Source organism: Ochlerotatus camptorhynchus, unplaced genomic scaffold (genome assembly GCF_037179485.1).
Source record: "Ochlerotatus camptorhynchus isolate MF236.1 unplaced genomic scaffold, CSIRO-AGI_Acam_v1.1 ptg000403l, whole genome shotgun sequence".
NCBI classification, from domain to species: domain Eukaryota; kingdom Metazoa; phylum Arthropoda; class Insecta; order Diptera; family Culicidae; genus Ochlerotatus; species Ochlerotatus camptorhynchus.
The window spans coordinates 281,928-304,163 of NW_027040889.1; the positions used below are offsets into that span (position 1 = coordinate 281,928).

At 39.0% G+C, this 22,236-nt stretch overlaps 1 protein-coding gene across 3 annotated transcripts in view; it reads left to right on the forward strand.

Moving 5' to 3' along the window:
• Positions 1–22,236, forward strand: part of Ccn — a 356,072-nt gene that overhangs the window by 155,358 nt on the left and 178,478 nt on the right. The gene's annotated exons all lie outside the window — the stretch shown is intronic.

Genomic DNA, 22,236 nt, shown 5'->3' on the forward strand with positions numbered 1-22,236 from the left:
AACCAAATTGAAAACAAGTCACTAACACCGATTCCTCTTGACAAACGTCGAAATATGAATCTTTTTCGATAATTTTTTTAAATGCTATAAATTGACTAATTGAATACAATTTGAGGTGAACTAATGATCTTGAGACATTGAAAATAATTAATAGAATGTAATTACAACATCAACCCACATGAATTTGCAGAAACTATACAGTAAGCGAGGCAAATAAATGAAAAGGGTCCAAAATATGTAGGGGTCCAAATCAAGTTGGTTACCCTACTTATGGAAAATTTTCTCAGCTTCAACTTAGCAGAATATAGTTGTTGAGCCAAACGTCAAATTAAATAGCTATTAATTGTTTAAGAGATTGATAATCTTTTGGCATGATCAAGCAGCTGTTTTGTGAGCAACACTGTATCTTGCAGTGTGACATAGTAGCCATTATTTTTGTGCTCTATTCCAAGCGCCAGAAACACCAATGTTGCCTGCTGAACAGTTGATTGAGCATAATCGTAAGACATTTGTGGCTTGAATTATTGATAACTTTTGATGCTTACATTATATTGAAAAGTGGTTCAGGACAAAGTTGTAGCTGAGATAATTTTCTACGAGCTTAGTTATCATTTTTTAAAGCAGAGCGATATGATAAATTATTAGATGGATATGAACAAAACATTTGGTTTTCCTATAGCAATTTCCATATAAACTTCAAATGGTTTGTGCCAAGTCAGTTTCTTATCGAATGAGTTCAAATTTTGGGAGACTAATCAGGACCCGATTTGGAACCGTTTGAGCACTATGGAGCGAAAATGTCAAAATTTGCATCAGTCTAATGACCATGCATCAGAACCCTAGTCTTAACCACTTCAAACTAGGGAACAACGAATAGAAGATTAGGAATTGCATATGTGAAGACTAACTAACTCATTTTTTTCCTTGTTTCAAGATCATCCTCGGTCCAGGCAACCCGAGGACTTATCACTATCAACAAGGCATACAAAGTAACAAGGACTAAGATGTGTTCCTTTGATTACTGAACAATCCTGTTCCCTAAGTATTATTATTATTATTATTTAGCTTTATTAAGGAGGCTTCAGCCTTGGGCTGGTTCGCCTCCAACTGTTCCCTAAGTACTCTGAAGTACTCAAGACTAGGAATCGGTGGTAGATGTTACATCCCGTAACGTACCACGAAAAGGTGATCTACCCACGTCAGTATGTATCTCTTACGCATGATGAACCAAAGTGAACATACCCCACTATTGTTTTTCAGTGAATGTAAATAACAAGTTCTGCCAGCTCTAGTTCGTCATGCATAAGAGATTCAGATTTGAGTTTGTGACAAAAAATTAAGTTAATAATATAAACTGCAGAAGCTTAGTGCATCATTTTACGGAATTCTTTTGCTAATAAAAGTTAGAGGAAAATTAATGTTGATGAATGAAAATGATTTACAATTCTGCCCACCATTATTGTTATTAGATAATGTCTGATTGTTGTTCCATTTTTCCGTTATAACTTGCTATCCTTAAAAATACCTCAATATAACATATTCTCCTAGATTGTAATTCTATAGCATAACATAAACCTGTTGGTTGTATCTAAGCATTTCGTAGTCCAAATTGAGAGCATTAAGTTATATTTTAGCTATATAACTAGCTTGCTGGTTTTATTCGGTGCAGCAAATCAAATCAAAACAAAAACCATGGCAACCTGTTGAAAAGTCAACATTCCAAGCGATCCTCCTATTTTGCCTTGTAATAAAGATGTAAGAAATGCTTATTGGATCCACTTAAAGCTTTTTCAATACAAGGTTTAAAGCCGTGATGCCAACCGGATTTATTGAAACTGTCTGCGTTGTTTTAAGAAGGGTTCGTGGATCTTTCGGAATTGTATCGGAAAGCCGCTTGTTCAATATTTTTAAGAGCTCCTTCACCGCACTGTGCCTTATGTTATATGAGAGAGACCATAACTGTAGATCCTCCAGGAATTCCATATTGGCGATCGTCTCATCTGCGTCGTGTTCAAAAGCACTGAAGGGGTTTTTATTTCATGTATCTGAATAGATTTGTTTTTTTATATGTTGGTAACAATTTTCAGAGTATTTTTTTTTATATCTTTATTAAGGAGACTTTCAGCCCTGGGCTGGTTTGTCTCCGGGGAGTATTTTTTGTTATTGTTGTAGTATATTTCTTATCTGTGAATCTTAGGCCTCTGATAAAGATGATAGTTGTAATGAGGCTTTAATGAAGGTCTAAGACTGCTTCAAGTTTTATATCGGTCATGAAAAGTATGCCATAAAACATAATTGTATGTTTTGTTTTGGTTTTATTCTGCAGTAATAAGTAGTGATACAGAACCACTTTACAGCTACCGTTAAAACTATGAAGTCTGAGTTTTAATTTAGCAGTCATAAAACAGTTTTATAGACTACTTGACGGCCTGATTTCATGACAAGCACACAAAACCGTAATATAACCACAGGCTGCAAGGGATGCAATGATAAAACAATGATAAAATAAGACTTGGGTTGTTTTCACATCAAAATTTACAAGGTGGAATTCAACAACACGTTTTTTGCTGTGTTGATTTCCAAATATTTGTTGCTGTGTTGATTATGTTTATTTGGATACCGTAAGGTGCTGTTAAAAGTTTGTTGCCTTAAAAAAATGTTCGAAAATTTAACTGTTTTTGAGCTAACACACTTGTTCCAGAACCTAAAGGTTTCAAGATAAACAAGGGGGTTCCATCTTTTATCGCGTACATAAATCAGGATACATGGCATCGCTCATCATCAGTGTTATTTTGTTTGGCCGATTTGACTTTTGGGAAATAATTAGTGTGGCATAGACGCACACACAGCCTCATGTTCGTTGTCGTCTTCGTCGTCAGTGATTGGAGGACTTTGTCGACATTAAGTATGCTCAATCACCATAACACTGCTGCACTGGTTTGGTTGATTTGGTATTCCATGAAGTAGAAATATAATTTACAGTTGATGAATTCACTTTCGACTCAATTCGAAATTATCAGTATTTTATAATTTGAATTGAACATACAGCAATACAACTTTATGTTTAATGAAATCCATTTATTAGCTTTCGCTGGTAACATGCACCCGTGTATTTACATACAAATTTAAAATTTGAATAATAACGAGGGCTACTTAGGCTGTGTCCCAATTACCGATTTAAATTTAACTCGTGGTTAACAGTGGCATTATGAAAGTTGTTTTTAATGTTCGAAAATCCCGGTGTTATCGATCGATCGGTTTTCAAATTGAACTCAGGCACGGTTGTCAAAATTTAACTTCTAGACTGTCAGAAATAACAACATTCTATCTGTCACTTTTAACCACGAGTTTAATTTAACACGCCAAGTGGGATACAGCCTTAGAAGGAAATAAAAAAAAATGCATTGCAGAAACTTTGTTAATTTACATCCGATGGATAGTTCTGAATATTTCATTGCGGTAAATCTGTAATCCTACATATACATATTTTTTCATCGAAATGTTCTATTCAATTGAAAATTATACATTCTTCAATCAACAAATAATTTCATTTACCTTAAGTTGCCACAGGAAATTGTTCAAAATACTTACAGAGAGTGAGAATTATTAAGAAAAAAAAAAGTAGGAGCAACGGTTCAATACTCACACAAAATCACAATCGACGTTTTCATTTTTTTTTCTCGAGAATCCACCTTCGACCGTTCTTCACCGGCAACTGAACCGGATTTATTTGACGATGCGGAACTTCTCGCGCTGCTCATGCGACTAGAATGTGTAGTGTAGAAAGTGTGAGTGGAAGATAAAATTCGATAATGTTATCCCATTCAGTGAAGCCTTCCAGATGGCAGTTGGTATTGTCTCAATCCAAGAGCCACATTTGAAAAGGACATACAAGCTTTTTGTAAACAAACCTTTGTAGACCCTTTTCTCGCCAAAAGTTTCTCCCATCCGGTGATGTCGATGGTTTGCGTTGATGCCATATGGGTGGCGAGAAAAGGGCATAAGCAGGTTTGTTTAAAAAAAGTTTGTATGCCCTTTTCACATGTTGCTCTTGAATTGGATGTTCGCTAGCTAGTTATGTGAGATCTCTTGATCTTGGTCATGAAGAATGTTCCCATAATCGACAATGTGTTGATCGATAAAGCATAGAATAGATCATTGATCGGAGTCCGGCTTCTTTTAACATTTCAACCGTCATCGGAAGGATGCCAGCTGTCAACAAATCCGTAGTAAAAATTGAAACTCATTTTAGCGTTACTGTCAAATGGAGAACGTGGAAGATGGGGATTCACAACCCCGAACAGGTTATGTTTATGTTTACATCTGAGTAAATCGAACGGATGTTCCTGTGACTCACTCCACTATGCAGTGACATGATGTCAGCCTGGGGAAGGAAAAAAAAAAGATCCGCAGTTGTTGTGAAACTAAGCGTTTCTTTCATTCCTGTGCTATTCAATGGAGCACGCTCCCTGATACAGAGGAACGGTGTAGGATTAAACTTGACCTAAAACTCTCACAACCGGTAACTGCTTGTGACGTCAAATGTGTTTCGATTGAGGCTTCGATCTAGACTTGTTTTGGAGATAAATTCCATAGGAGTTCAGGGGATGATTTCAAATAAAGTTTTGTCATGAATTCGTGTTAGGTACATATCCATGCAAACCAATGGAGGGTCACCTCACACGACGTGACTTTTGTCGCCTCACTAGTAACTGAAAGTCGCGCGACTCACAGGATTGGGCTGTATATTAGACTGGGCTTTGCGCTCCACAGTGCTTAAACGGTTCCAAATCGGGTCCTGATTAGCCTCCCAAAATGTGAAGTCATTTAGTAAGAAACTGACCTGGCACTTACCAATTGAAGTATGTGTGGAAATAAGTATGGGATAACCAATTTTCTTGTTCACTTTTCAAAGAAATGTAAGGAACAAAAGTTATTAATGGTTGCTAGTGTCTTAATAATTAGGCTCAATCAACTGTTCACCATGCAATATTGGAGTTTCTGGTGCGTAGAATAGAGCACAAATATCATGACTACTATGTTACACACTCAAAAATATTACTTAACAATGAATGATTAAAATTTCATCATTTAAATGGTTACTCAATGTTTATACTACTTCAAAATTATAATAAATCCAAATAATGGTGCAGAATTCGTTCAGTGAACACAATATGTTTTGATTTTGACAGTCTAGTTTGTAGGTTTTTTTTCATGTTTGAACCGTTTGAACAGGAATTTGAGTTTAGTTTTCTTCCCGCCAGTAACTTTGAAAAGCTTGTGATTTTAGGAATTTAAATCCAGATTCATACCGAACACTTTTCCGGATTCACAAGGTTAGCAGCGACGGAATTACTTATTTGTGTGCATATTACAGGAATCCACCTGCCAAAAACAGTCAATCATTATGTTGTCACAGAACCGATTGAGTGGCCCATCATACATGACATCCAGCAAATCTTCAGTAAGATTCCGAAGATTCTGCTGAAAAATGTTATGTACCAGCGGAATTTGATTGAGTTAAACAAGCGCGCCAATCTCCTGGAGTTTTGACGGCCCTTACAATAATTTATGGTGACAAGATTATCATTGTCCACAAAATCACACAATCGAGACAGGCACCTTCAATTACATAGTGAAAAGCATGACGTAATTTACATGATCCGAAGCGAGCTACTGAAGACGATCCTGCACGACATGGGTGTATAATGCGGTGTTTCTGAACCAAGATCAGGCAAGATCGTTCAATGCCATCGAACCGGCTGTGTAAGTTGAAGGATAAGTACATACAGGAAAAAGGTGGGTCAATAGATGCATGAACATCTTAAAAATAAAATATGTCAGAAGTCGAAGGTCTAGGATCGCATGGCGCGCCAGATTGAGACCATCAACGATTTGGAGACGGATTTGAAACAAAGCAGTGAGTCGCCAGTACAGTTTGGAAATCGTTCAAAATGTATTAGTATTCACTAGGGAATCCAACCGCGTAGCTGATTAAAAACGTCGCAGAGAGTATTTTTTCCTTGATTTGTTTTCTGTCGATCTTGTTTTCCGTGCTGAGCACCAATACTACCGACGCCAGGAAGGCAGCTGCCACACCTGGACCCTGCCTATCGACCCATCAACTCATGATCCGGAGACCAACGACTTTACTTCCCTTGGAAGGCGTGATCAGAAATGTTATACCTGATTGAACCCAGGCCTTCTGGGGTGAGAGGCACTAACGCTTACCACTACACTACCGGCGCCGTTATTGCAAAGAGTAGATGTTAGCCGCATTGACTGAGAAGAAACATGTCGATGTGAGCGACGGTCGAGAATTCTGGTTCCTAGATTTTGTCATTTGTCCCCATCTTGACCTAACAAGGAATCGTTCAGATTGCTTCGCCGGGATCCTCGCCATACTCTGGATCTGATATCTCTTCACCTTGAGCACACCCAACCAGAGGATGTAAGATTCGCTTACAATTATGTAGGATTCATCATCAGAGGATGTTAGTGGAGACCGCATGAACCGAGGATGCGATATACCTAGCTGCGGTCCAATGCAAGAAAATTGGAGACCGAAAAATGTAGAGTGTATTAGTGAGGTAAATTAGTTACGTCGAAAAAAATAGGAAACAGATTTCCGACTGAACTCGAACCACGAACGTTGCGATTATCAGACCTGTGCTTTTTCCACTGCTCTCTCTAGCCTAGGAGCAAACATGAAGCGCTCATTTTCTCGCATACTCGACTTAGTATGCTTTTTCTGCTGGAGAGATTCGAGGCAATAGTGTGCGTCGTTCTACAATGTTCTACAATGTGCGTCGTTCTGCAAGCTTACTGGTATAGTCGAAAGCGTAGATAAAACACGAAATAAAAAAGACAAAAAACCATTACATCGCCTGCATGGTCAATTTCTAACATTCGTTGCGATGTTCATGAACAGAGGATGATAGGAAACGGAACTAACATTCATTGTAATAGATTTTTTGGTTTGCGTGTATAAACCATTTTTATACTAAGTTAGTGTAGCTCAGTAAGCTATGCGTCGGTAAGGAGAGTTGCGATTTAGCGCACATTTTATACTATTTAGATTTTAATATTTTTTGAGCGAACTTCAGATTGAAGTTCAGAATACAGTGTTGCCCACAAAACAGCTGCTTGATCAATCCGTCCAAACTAAATGTGGCAGATCTGGCCACTAAGTGGAACACTGGACCACAAGTGACGACCGAGAACCCTTGGTTCCAAAGAACGGCCTTCCTACACCAGCCTGAGGAGCGCTGACCTGTTCAACGTATGGTTACTTCAACTAAAGAAGAAGAACTCCGACCTGCTCACTGTCATGTCGTTCACTTCGTTCCAAACATTAATTTCGAAAGATTCGATCGATAGATCAAAATGCAACGGGTAGCTGCGTACGTGTTTCGCTGATATCCTTCGTAGACGTAGAACCATAGACAATTTGAAACTCGGCAAGCTAACCAGCAGCGAACTCCGAAAAGCCGAAGAAGCACTGTTTAAAACAGCTTAAAGTGAGTACTACGTTAATAAAATCGTCATCTTCGTCAAGACCCAAGGGCCTCCTGAAAATCGCCACGCCCTCGTAGACAAATCCAGCACAATCTACAATAAATGTCCGTTCATTGATGAGAAGGGTATCCTATGCAGTCGTGGTCGAATCGGTGCGGCACCGTATACACCGGCTGAAGCTAAGTTCCCGATCATCCTTCCTAATCAGCACCTAATTACTTTCCTTATTGTGGATTGGTGTCATCGCCGCTTTCGTCACGGCAACCGAGAAACCATATTCACCGAGATCGTCAACGCTTCGAGATCGCATCACTAAGAAAGCTCTTGGATAAAGTCGTAAATGCGTGTGCATTCTGCCGCCTAACGAAGGCGATTCCAAGACCACCAACAATGGCTCCGCTTCTCGAGATGCGCCTGACAGCTTTCGTTCAACCTTTCACGTTCACCGGGTTGGACTACTTCGGGCCAGTACTGACCAAGGTGGGTAGGATCAGTGTGAAATGCTAGGTGGCCCTCTTCACATGTCTCACGATTACAGCGGTATACATGGAAGTTGTGCATTCACTAAGTACGGAGTCATGCATTATGGCTGTTCACCGCTTCGTCGCACGCAGAGGCAATCCAAGAGAGTTCTGGACCGATGATGCCACCTGTTTTCAGGGCACTAGCAACGAGCTGAGGGTGCAAATGGATGCCAAAATCAAGGCCCTCTCGGAAAGGTTTACAACCGCCGAAACTGCTTGGAAATTCATCCCACCAGCGGCACCACACATGGGCGGTGCATGGGAGAGGCTCGTCCGGTCCGTAAAAGTAGCAATTGGAGGCTTGCCTAACGATCCGCGCCAACCAGACGACGAGACATTGGCGACAATCATTCTGGAAGTGGAGGGGATGATCAACTCCAGACCGCTTACCTGCATCCCTCTGGAGTCGGCAGACCAGGAGGCTTTGACACCCAACCATTTTTTGCTGAGCAGCTCTTCCGGGTCCAAGTTCCTACCTTTCTTCTTTTTATTCACATTTCAAGCTTATTTCTTAGTGCACATTAGCTTATTGCGTGCTCGTAACTTAGTGTTCTAAATGCACTTCCACAGTTATTAATTGAGAGCTTTCGATGCCAATACCAATGCATGAATTTGTATATTGTGTGGCAATCACAATGATTCTCTATGCCCAAGGAAGTCGAGAAAATTTCCAAACCGAAAGATTCCCTTGACCGGACCGAGAATCGAACCCGCCGCCTCCCGCTTGGTAATACCGTGCCTTAACTGACTAGGCTATAAGGCCCCCATCCAAGTTCCTACCCACCGAGCAGTTAGACTGTCGGTCAATCCTTCGAAGCAGCTGGAATCTAGCTTGGTATATCGCTGATGCTTTTTGGTGCAGGTGGTAAGGAGTACCTTCCTGTGATCACACGGCGATGCAAGTGGTTCAACGACGTAAAAGATCAGGCAGTAGGTTATTTTGTTCTGGTCGTTGGCGGAACGGCGAGGGACCAGTGGAAACGTGGACGTATCGAGCAGGTGTTTCCCGGCAGGGACGGTAGAGTGCGCCAAGTTCTTGTGCGTACATATTCGGTGATTCTACGTAGACCAGCCTTGAAGTTAGCTGTACTGGACGTCGAGGTGAAATGTAAACCTGGCTCGGGTGCTTCAGGTGTACCAGACCCTCACCAAGGTTTACGGGCGGGGGTATGTCACGACGAGACCCCTCATCGCGGCGGTGCTACGGCGGTGCTACGGTCCTGCATTTACGGTGAATCAAATGACATTGGGAAACGGCACCGGTGGGATTTTGAATAACGTCAAACGAAAAGAGGAGGAACAAAAGTTGACATAGTTGTTAATCGAGAATTCTAAATAGTATCATTATACAAGTTCTTTATTCTATTATTCTACTTATGTAAAATGAACATTATTTGCCGTGTAGTGCTAAAACCTAATCATAAATTATAAACACTGTAAGTACGGATGAAAATAACGGAAATTGAACTTAATGCTAGTATTTTATTAAAATTATAGTACGGTCAAAATTGAAGAAGTAGAGTGGAAAATCGAGCCATACCACTGCCAGAGCAAGTACACTAAATTTGTAAGCCTTAAAATTAATAAGTTACGCAACTTTTCTGAAATAAACTTTAAATTCAGCTTTAGGCTATCACAAACACAACCCACAAAGTGTAGCTATAAAGAGTTGGTAAACTCATCCCAACAACAGGGTAGGTGAGATCTCGGGAAATAATGCAATTTGCTTGCAAATTTCTTTCAAGAAATCTTTCAGCAATGCGTTTAATTGAATAACCATGCTTCTCTTTGAACTTAAACAAATAGGAATTTATTCTGCACTCCTCAAATGGCTTGAATCATATTTAACTAATCGCCTGCAAAAAAAAAAAAAAAAACATCAAATCGCGGACCTGTTTTATTTATTCTATTCTATTCTACTCTTTCATAACATTCAAAAAGGAAACACATATTTTCCATACTTGTTGTCACAAAAGCCTGTCAGAATTAAAGAAATGTAACTCAATTACTTTTAGTAGAAAACGAAACATACCCGATAGAACAATTACGTAAGAAACCCAGAGGGGAGAACAATGTGATAAAGCCAGGGATCTAAATCTTAGATTCAAATATTAAAATCTGTTCCATTTAGAATTTGGTCGCACAAAAAAAGGTCACTTCTCAAAGGGGAAATAAAGTTCAAAAACGCTAAAGGTATCATTTTGTAGGATTTTTATTTAACTAACAAGAATTCAACAAAAAATATTCGTCAGCTTTTCGGATGAATTTTCGAACTTTTCACGGAATACCTCTCATCATGTCTTGTTCAGTAGTACTGTCAACCTCATCTACCATCCTTTTCAATCACTTCTCCAAATCAGATGGAGTTGGAATGGAATGTCAGTGCTACATGCTCCTACTTGTAATGAAAATCCTAAACCATTGACTGTTTTAACGCCAGATGAAGAAGTTTGGATTTTGAATTGGCTGAATCATGCATCTAAAACTGAACATAGTTGGAAAAAATTGAAGTTCTTAAAAAAATAATAATCTTCGAAGAAAAGTTGAAAAAAATAATTATTAGAAATACAATTATATCGATAATGTTACGTTAATATAATAGAATTGAGTGTTACAGAACACGTTCGCTGTTCTTTCGTTCAAAACAATATAAATAAATACAATTAGAATTACATAAACATGTGCGCAACATTTGCTCAAAGAAGAGCGATAACACTCCGAACACGATGGCTCCGGTAAAATGTGTAACGTTAAATTGGCAATGTTTGAAGGTTCCCGTTTCACCTGTGCATACAATGCCTTGGTTTTCTTTGCATGCACGTAACCTATAACTCATACCGTAGTAGGCTGTGTATAAAAGAAAATGATTTACTTAGTTTGACAGTTGCACCATGACGAAGTGGTAGCGTATTCGTGATTTGTCCCACGCGCAAATGTCGCCAAAAGACATTTCAATCCCGTGGGAGTGTCCCGGTGGACCGTCATAAGGGTTTTAGACCGAGAAAAGAAAGGACAACCATCCACGAAGGTGGCCACAAGTCGTCCGAGGTCAGCTCGGGTTCCGATGGTTATCGCTGCTATCAAAAGGAAGATTCGGTTGAATCCAGTGCGTTCAATAAGGAAAATGGCAAAGGAACACGGGATCAGTGACTTTACGGCACGGAAGATCGTAAAGGAAGTTTGCGGGGCGAAGTCGAGGGCACGGGAAAAACTCACATGACTACCAACCGCATCCGGGAGCTACGAGTTGAACGATGAAAGAAAATCTTGAACTTGCTTAAGTGAAAAAATCCGGTAATACAACGAGAGCCTGTTTACCGTTGATCCCGTATCAAATACCAGAACTGACCGGTATATTAGTTCTCTTCCGGTAAAAGACGTGGCTGACGAGCACAAAAACGTGTATCTGATCACGCATCCTGCTAGCGTTATGGTTTTTGGATTGGTGGCTTCCGATGGCAAAAAAAAAATGGACCCGGTATTCATTCCAGAAGGCGACAAGGTCAACACGGAGGTCTACATCAGGATGTTAAGTAAGTATGTTCTTCCGTGGATCAAAGAACAGTACGGTCCGAAGCCAAATGTTGTATTTCAACAAGATGGGGCTCCGTGCCACACCTCGAACCGCACTCAGAAGTGGTTGCAGGAACATCTTCCGTTCTGGGCAAAGGATATGTGGCCGCCATCCAGCCCCGATCTTAATCCGCTGGATTACTCAATATGGCGCGTCTCGAAGGCCAAGGCCTGTTCTAAACGTCACCCGAGTACAGCAAGCCTCAGACAAACATTGACCGGTACCTGGAGAGAAATGGATCCAGACTACATTATTAGAACCTGTCGTGCATTCCGGAAGCATGTGGAGGCCGTAATTGCAGCAAGTGGAAACTCGATCGATGATTAACATAGTTGAATACTCTAAGAAACATTCCCCCTTTGAATAAATAAAAAAAGCTTTAAAACGAAGTTTTTGAAGATTTTTTTTAAATTTTGGCATTGCCGTTGATGAGGGATGGTGATGGGTGTTTACCCCTGCTACAACTGGCAAAAGTGATGATCACCGATTCGCTCACGTACCTTCGATGTGCGGAAACAGTTCTGTCGATTGTTTCATACTCAAGTCACCATCATGATATGTATCAATTTAACAATTCGAAAGATATCGACCCGGCATCAGAGATGCCAGATTTTTTTCTATGCAATTCCGTAGACTTATTCAAATATACGGATTTTTTTAGTCGAAAGTGATTTTTTTTTATTTCTAAGGTGTTATTTTACGTTAAATGATAAATCGATGAAAGAACTTTTGAAAAACTACTAGGGACAGTCCTCTGGGATTGTACGCAATGGTGACGTCGGACTACGTGGTCTTATATAATAAATGTTATTTGTTAACTGCAGCAGGACTTGTGTTTTGTGTAGGAATTGGCATTTTATCGGGGTTGGATTGCCCTGAAAAGAAGCTTTTGATGTGACTTTTAGTTGGGACATGTTCAGAAATTTAACTCTTTCGGAAAATCTTGGTGACCCTGAAAAGGGTCGATCGTAGTACAGGCATGAATACCATGATCCTGTTGCACCTGTAGTTTTTGACATACTTTCACTGATTGCTTCCCGGGGATCCTTGTTAGGCCATAGAAAGATGTGCGCGTGAGGACTTCCACGGTGCTGAAATTCAATAGTGTCAACCAGCTGGATGAAGTACACACAGCACGTGTCTGGATCATCATTGACCAGAGTTGCTCTTTGTAGTGCAGTCAATTCCTGGATTGGATCTATTAAGTCATTGCCATTGTGTCCTTCTGACAATCTATGTAAAAGATTCAACAAATGGGGCCACTTCACCTCACTTGCACTGAGTGTGAGGAACATCGTAGGCTTTCCCAATTGTCGCATCATGGTGAACAAATTTCTCTTCCTTTGTTGCCAATACTGTACTGAATTCGGTATTGATTTGAGGAAGGATAGATTTAGCTCAATGCACTGCTCCATGAATAAGGCGGTCCTTACGGTTGCCACGTGTGCCCGGGAACTTAAAAATGCATCGCAAGCCTTCGGAAACTCTAAGGCGAAGAACTTTCATTGTCATATACAACAAATGTTGTGGTTTGTCCACACGCCTGTCTTGACGACGAGTTTCACTGGATGCTATCATGAAATATGTCACGCCGTGCTCGTCATATATTAATGACAGAGGAACCCTGTTTTGCGCGGGAGCGATCTCCAGGCATTTGTCCTCATTCCAAAGGAGCGTTTCCTGTTGCCCAAGCAGCAATTCTGTCTCATTACCCACGGCAATGGTTTCCAGCTCAATTTGAGGAGCCACTTAAGGGGTTTCAAGACCATCTTCGGCGATCTGATCAATTGTGATCCCGTAGCGGTGGTACAGTGGTGTCGTAATCTAATAAGAAAGTCACGCTTTAACCGGAGTTTCCTTTATAAAGCCGGACAAGTACGAGGACTTATGGATTACGTGCTTTTTGATGAACACGTTGAAGGCCTGATCATCATCGAGCTGACGGGGAAGAGAGCGTCGTCTCTCTGACATAACGCAAACGGTTGAACAACATTCGAGCAAAAAGAAAATTATCAAATAACTATCATATGACACATGTGATTTCGTTCTAATTCCTCAATTTGGTGTAAATTAAACCATTTCTGATCTGACCATAATAACTAGGACATCGTTGCTTGCTATTTTCAGAATTCACACAAGCATAACATTAGCAGCTATAATTATAAGAAAAACTAAAATTCGTGACGGCCCTCGGTGACAATGTCGTATGACAGAGCCTGTCGTATGACATTTTAGTTTTGTACTGTAATTTGAAAGCTTGTTTTGCAAGCGTCGGAAGCAAAGGCAGTCGATTATCATTATTCGCCTTCACACGGCACCGTCGAAAACATTTCTCTTCAAGCAAAGATTGACAGTATATTATGGGAACTTTCAGCGGAGTGAAGCGATGCCATGTTTCACGCACAGGATGACGTTTGCTTACGGGATATTTCATAGGAGGGAAGAACTACAGCGTCGCCGTCAACGCCAAATTATTCTATCAAAAAGCGGATAAGTGAGCAAGAAAACGGTTGACAAGTTGCAGGGGTATATTGCTTCTGTCCCTTCAGAATCAGTTTATACTCTAGATTGTAAAATTCGATTCTGAAGGGAGACGTACACTGGAGAAAAAAATCAGTAGAAACTGTACCGAATTCCGTAGATTCTGCCTACGGATCCGTATTTCCGCAAAAATTTGTAAAATCCGTAGATCTACGGAGTTTTCCGTAGATCTAGCATCTCTGCCCAGCATTTACAATAAATTAACGGCGCCGGTGGTGTAGTGGTAAGCGTGATTACCTCTCACCCCAGCAGGCCTGGGTTCAATCCCAGTCGGCGCCGCCGGGATGTTCTGAGGCATAACATCTCTGATCACGCCTTCCTTCGGATGGTAAGTAAAGCCGTTGGTCCCGGTTCATGAGTTGATGGGTCGATAGGTAGGGTCCAGGTGTGGGAGCTGGCACGTCGGTAGCATTGGTGCTCAGCACGAAAAACAAGATCGACGGAAAACAACAAACCAAAGGAAAAAATTTACAATAATACAATTTATATGAACACTAGTGCCACCTAGCGAGAGGATTACGAACTGAACTGTCCACAATTCAAAAGGTTTTAGCCTCTGAACAACATTGCAGAAAACAGCAACTTTTTATCTAGCAGAGATCTCAAGATCTCAACCCAGTATTTGATGTTTTATTTTTGTCATGATACACCATTTATTTATGGTATGTTTTTAGAACGAGGAATTGACAGATGAGGAATGATCTCCCCCTAAGGATTGGCAGAGGATGTGCAGCTGGCCGGAAGTTGCTGGAACACATAAGACCTAATAAAATTGCAATGGCTATTTTGCTTAACGACGTGTTTGGGTATCATCCAAACCATTTGTAGAATCGTTCTATTATTTGAGTTATCGTTCGTTTATGGTTATTTTTTATTAGGAATATATTACACTAGTTTACAAAACAACATAAAAAGTGTGAACTTTATTGGTTGACTAACGTTTCTAATGCAAAATCCTACGCTGAATTCAATGCCGTGGTCAGAAAAAATTAAAGTAGGGCCATTTTTGAGATATACAAAAAATTTGATTTTTTGAATTTTGGACAAAAGTACGATTACTAAAATGTCAATATTTTTGGAACTAGTGCACAAATTTTAAATCTTTTTGTGTGAAAGTGAAGCTAAATAAATTTGCTATTGTTAACTTGAATATTATGTCTTAATTTAAAATTTAAATTTGAAGTCATTTAAAAATTTACAGCATTTTTTTTTTATTTTCCTGCGAGTTTTCCATAAAAAATCTTGTTTTAATCAACATTTTTAATGGGATAAAAATATTCAAAAAATCATTCCATAATTTTTTCTTAAATTCCATTAAAAACTGGAGAAAATGAGCCTTTAATGGATGAAATCGGTTGGAAATTGTCAAAGTTATGAATTTTTTTTGTAAAATCATGGAAATTGAATGTTCCAAGATTGGCCGTTGTTCCGCTCCTAGGTTCATGCACCACTTCCAGTAAGCTTTTCTGCGGACGTGTACGCATACGATGCATTTCACTAACACTACCAACTGTCACGCAAAATTAAATGGGATATTTTCAACAATATAATTTACGCTAGTGTTTGTGAGACCGCTCGGCGAGTACCTAACGCAACCAACTCAATTTGACAGCTTTCTTTCTTTAACATTGCTTAACGATGTATACGACAAAATGTGAATTCAGGTGTAAAAATGATCCTCAAAAGTTTTGTTACGCGTGTGGCAACTATATATTTACAAAATCGGTCAATTTCACTGCTTCGTTGCAAACTGCATACAGGCTTTATTTTAAAATTGATCCTGGAGACTTTGACGAACCGTGGATTCCAAAAGTATTATGTAGTTCGTGCAAAACGTACTTGGCTAGGTGGATGTCAGGCGCAAGGTAATTTGATTTTTTGAATAACTTTCATATAAACAATTTATGTACAGCATGGTAGTGCTTTGTTCTTTCCTGATCGACATTATCTTACTTCATCTATTTTTGATAAGTGTTAATGTCTTACTTACTAACTCACTTATTTGTTATCTGTCAGTCGCTATTTGTCCTTTGTCATGCCCACCATATGGCGTCGACTGTTTTGTCATGCAACGAATTGTTATTTCTGCTTGACAAAAGTTAAGCAACAAGGACGTCACAAAACAGTTGAGTATCCACAAGTGGCTTCTATGACAAAACCTGTTCCACATTCAAGTTCGGTCCCGTATCCTGTTTATCCAAAGCGGAAACGAGCGCCCTCTGTTGAATCGACCGTTACAAAAAGTGAGGAGGAATTCAAGGAGGAATGCGAGGAAGACTTCGAGGTGGAATTGGAAAGAAACCCAAAACTGTTTACACAATCCGAATTTAATGATTTGGTGCGAGATCTCGACTTATCGAAGGAGAAATCCGAATTGCTGGCATCACGCTTGAAAGAACACAACATGCTGAGCAAGGAGGTCAAAATTTCTTGTCACAGGAATCGTCACAAGAAATTTGACAAATATTATTCTACAAAGGACAAGGCATGTTTTTGCCATGACGTAAACGGCTTGTTTGAAGAGTTTGGTGAGCCATATGATCCAGCTGAATGGCGTTTATTCATCGATAGCAGCAAGTTGAGCTTGAAAGCCGTTTTACTGCATCAAGGGAATGAGAAACCTTCTATTCCATTAGCTCATGCCGTTAATATGAAGGAAACGTATGAAGCAATGGCTCTATTGCTCAATTTGATAAATTACAATCAACACAATTGGAAAATTTGTTCCGATCTTAAAGTGGTTGCCATGTTGACTGGATTGCAACAGGGATACACAAAATATATGTGTTTTTTGTGTAAATGGGACAGTCGAGCTCGTAAGGAACACTACGTCCGAAAAGATTGGCCAAAACGGGATAATTTCACAATTGGTAAAAACAACGTTAAAAATGATCCTCTTGGGGTAAAAAAACTTGGGCTATTCAAAAATTTCGTCAAAGCGTTGCAAAAAGAAGGGCCGGCATTCCAGTACTTGAAATCAGTATTTCCAAATTTATCTGACGCAAAGATAAAGGAAGGTGTATTTGTTGGCCCACAGATCAAAAAACTGCTCAATGATTCCGCATTCAATACAGTTTTGACACCAGATGAGGAAGAAGCGTGGAAATCGTTCCAGCGTGTTGTCACAACCTTTTTAGGAAATTTCAGAAGCCCAGATTATGAGGAAGCCGTTGATGAATTGCTCAAAAATTATGAGAAAATAGGTGTAAATCAAAAATATTGTGTTTGTTACATATAATTAATTTCAAATCCTTTTATTTCACTGAGGTGTGAATATGTCTTTGAAAATACATTTCCTACATTCTCACATGGATTATTTCCCGGAAAATCTTGGTGACGATAGTGATGAGCACGGCGAACGTTTTCACCAACAAATGAAGATGATGGAACGTCGTTACCAAGGGTTTTGGGATGAATCAATGATGGGTGACTATTCTTGGTTTCTGATTCGAGAAACAAGTTCAAAACATCGAAGACAAAGTCATTCGATTCTCAATCATTTTTAATAAAACCTAAATAAATTTCTTTTGTATCAACTCGGTTTTAAATCCTGATATGCCTTAATCAAATTGATATGTAGAGAAAAGAATCTCCCATGAAAAATTTACATGCGATTTGGGTGCTTACAACGACACCTAGAAAAGGAACTCTAAAGCTGTTGTATTTCAGCAACATTTTTAAGTGTTTTACAAAAATGCTCATAACTTCGACAATTTCCAACCGATTTCATCCATTAAAGGCTCATTTTCTCCGGTTTTGAATGGACTTTAAGAATAAATTATGGAATGATTTTTTGAATCTTTTTATCCCATAAAAAATGTTGATTAAAACAAGATTTTTATGGAAAACTCGCAGGAAAATTAAAAAAAAATGCTGTAAATTTTTAAATGACTTCAAAATTAAATTTTTAATTAAGACATAATATTCTAGTGAACGATAGCAAATTTATTTAGCTTCATTTTCACAAAAAGATTAAAAATTGGTGCACTAGTTCCAAAGATATTGACATTTTAGTAATCGTACTTTTGTCCAAAATTCGAAAAAACAAATTTTTTGTATATCTCAAAAATGGCTCTACTTTAATTTTTTCTGACCACGGCATTGAATTCAGCGTAGCATTTTGCATATGAAATGATCATCACCTTACCGAGTTCAAAAATGCTGTAAACTAGTGTTATCAGCTTTCTGAACAATATAATTTTTATTATTTTGATTATTTTAAATTTCCTAAAAATGGATGATGCTACGAAGAAATTAATTTAAATTTAAGGGAAAACATCATAAAATTCACTTAGAAAGTACCATAAAGTCTATGTTGTTTTCTAGTGGATTGGGCAAAAATCTTTTCACTTCGAGCAATTTTCACTTAGATGCTGCATGAAAATAAATTGAAATTTACTTCCAAAGCCAATATTACCTATTAGAGTTGTATGTGGAGTGAAATTAGAACTTTCAAACCAATCCTCATATGAAAAACGTAAAATTAAGTGAAAAACTAGATGGAAAATATCTAGGTGAAATCTAAGTGAAAAATTTTCTGGGTGTAGTGTCATCTAACCGGCACCGGTGGCGTAGTGGTAAGCGTGATTGCGTCTCACCCTAAAGGGAAGTAAAGCCGTTGATCCTCGGTCCATGACTTGATGGGTGGAAAGTAGGGTCCAGGTGTGGGAACTGCCTCCCTGGTGACGGTAGCATTGGTGCTCAGCACGGAAAACAAGATCGACGGAAAACAAACCAAAGTAAAAAAAAAAGTAAATGAATGTAAGTTGGTAGTCTGAGGGTGCATTCGTGGAAAGTGGCAAGACAACATATCAAGAAGCTTGGCAACTCTCAAATGAGACAGACACAATCGCGTCATCTGCCGCTCAAAGGTAAATGCTCCTATAGAATTGGATAGCAAAGTTTCCATCCTCAGAAGAAAGGTATGTGTATTTGCTCATTTTTCTATGCGTTGCTTCCACCTTCGCTCGAGTGCAGCGCTCCTGTGTATGTCGCTTGGATTCAGGCAAAGCTGCCAGTTTTCTTAATATAATGTCTTCGATATTACATGACATTTTCAAAGATGATGTTTCATAGAGTTAAAAGTTAAAAGTATGTCATGATTCAAATATGAGCATTGACGTGAGTTCAGGTCAAGAAATCAAAATGGTGAATTAAAAATTCTGTACAGTAGCAAAAAACTACATTTTGCCTACAAACTTAGCTTTTTTCTGCTTTGCTGAAATCTCAGCAAACATGACGTTGTTTGTTGAGATTCCGGAAAGCATTTTCCGAGACTCAGCAACCAAAAGCCACTTTTGCTGAGATCTCAGTAAAAGAAAATTGCCGAGCACTCGGGTGGGCAAATCTCGGCAAAAATTTGCGAGTGTATTAATTAAGTGTGTACTTTTACTTATTTTTTCACTCCTTGATAAATTTTTCAACGAATTATGAATCTCTGAAGTGTGACAGACAAAAAATGATTTTGTTTGGCGTAAAAGGATTGAGTTTTTATTTGTTTAAGTCAAAATTAGCAAATGTTTTGAGGGGAAATTTCTGACTAACTGCGCAATATTTTGAATTATAATATTTTGCAAAAAGAAATGGTTTGGCTCCAACAATCAACAGCAACAATTACGAAAGAATTTCCTTGCATAACTGCTGATTTCAAATTTGGGACTTTTCAAAATTTATTAGACAGCATGTTGTTCTCATATCCATTACTCGAGATGCAAAATCACAAAAAATCACATATGAACGTTGTGGACTAAACATTCTTCACTGAAAATGTCAAATAATTTGTTATAATAGTTAAAAAGTTACAGCTGTTAATGTGTGTGCCATTTTCCACGAACACACCCGTTATTCATAAATTAATTCTTAGTTAAAATGAAACACGATAAATTCAACTTGTTTCTACGTTTGTAGCAACTGAGTCGCGGGACGTTAGTCAAGGTCTAGAGTAAATCGAATCGCTTTGCGAATAAACCCGAAAATTCCATAGTTTATTTGTTGGATATTTACATTCTATATCAAACTACAGCCTTTCATTTGGTGCCCTCGTTGCTGAAAAACACGTCTTTTTAAATAACCTTGCATGCAATTAGCAATGGCGGTGCAAGTCATCTAGCATTACGAACGTCACCTATTGACTCTTTCCAATTTACACGTTGTCCACTATTAGATACAGATGTTTTTCCACTATGATATTGAGCATTATGTACCAAAGTAGACTCTCGCGCTAAAAATAATCGCTATGTTTTTTTTATCGCTCAGGCCAATAAATGCAATAGAATATCATATAGGAGAAAATTTTGGCTTCGGCAATACCTCAACCTATTATCGTCAGGGGGTAAACAAAGTCCTAGAGCACTCATATTTGGCCAATAGATGCCCTGAAACACAATGTATCCACATGCCAAAATTGAGCTCTCAATGATGTTGTTTACCCCCCTGACGATAATAGAATAAGGTATTGTCGAAGCCGTACATACTAATGGCAATAGAACTTATAAAATTATTCATTTAATTTTTTCTGGTGTGAGTTAAAGTTCCTTTTGATTTGTTTTCTCCGTCGATCTTGTTTTCCGTGCTGAGCACCAATCCCGAGCAAAGTCGGTTAACAAAATGAAAGCAAATCGATATTAAAGTTTGCAGTTCTTATCATAATGAAAACTCATTTTGATTTCAATTGTCGCGACATAAGTCTGATATCATGTTGTGCTTTCATTATGCAGTCAAAACTTTTTAAATGAAAGCAACTTAACTTAAAGTTTTGCTGTTAACGTCTTGTTTAAAATTTAATTTAGGTTCATCTGTCGTTTATGTCTAATAATTATTGTTTATTTGTTTTGTTTAACACATTTTAGGTCATTCGTGACGAGCCCGGGGTGAGATTTGAGCTCAAATCTGTCAGCGTGAGAAGTATGGATACTAACCATTTGCGCCATGCCCGCATTCACTTAAACATTATGAATCCAAAATCAGTAATCAAATTGATTTCATTGAATGCAAGATTTGTTTTCCGTTTGATTCAACAGTGTAAAATTTTGCTCTCATTTTTGCTGTGTTAACCGTTAAGTCAACCAAAATGAGATCAACTGGAGTATTCAAAATAAGTTACATCATAACAGCAAATTTTGATTTCAATTTGATCTCCAGCTTTACTCGGGATGCTACCGACGTGCCAGGAAGGCAGCTCCCACACCTGGACCCTACCTAAGACCCATCAACTCATGAACCGGGGACCAACGGCTTTACTTCCCATCCGAAGGAAGGCGTGATCAGAGATGTTATGCCTCAAGAACATCCCGGCGGCGCCGACTGGGATTGAACCCCGGCCTGCTGGGGTGAGAGGTAATCACGCTTACCACTACACCACCGGCGCCGTTGTGAGTTAAAGTTCCCAAGGATTGTTTTTTAGCGCAGAAGTCTTCTTCGGTGCAAAAGGCGCAATAAATTGATTTTCTATCTGTATATAAAAATGAATTTCTGTCTGCCTGCCTGACCCTTATAAACTCGGAAACTGCTGAACCAATCGGCGTGAAAATTTGTATGCAGGGTTTTTTTTGGGCCGGGAAAGGTTCTAATGATGGTTTGAGACCCCTCCCTTCTGTAAGGGAGGGCTCCCATACAAATGAAACAGAAATTTCTGCATAACTCGAGAACTAATCAAGCAAATGGATCCAAATTTGGCATGTTGATATAGGGTGTGGTAATAGGGGGTAGCTCTTTAGATAAGAGGAGGGGCTACGTACAATATAGTATGCTTTTTTTTATCTACGTATAAACTCAAGCTAATATTGAATCACGAGCAAGGCCGGGCACACTCAGCTAGTATATAGGGGTAAGAGGGGCATAGGGAGCATCCCGTGCACCAGCTTGGACTTCCGGCCGTTCGGAACAAATTGGTTGGTGGTAGGATCAATATCATAATGATATTGAACCAACTGCCAGTTGATTTGTTTCATGCAGCTAGAGATCCAGGGCCAGACTACGGGATGCTCACTATGCCTCTCCTCTCCTATATAAAAATGAATTTCTGTCTGTATGTCTGACCCTAATAGACTCGGAAACTACTGAATGATTGGCGTGAAAATT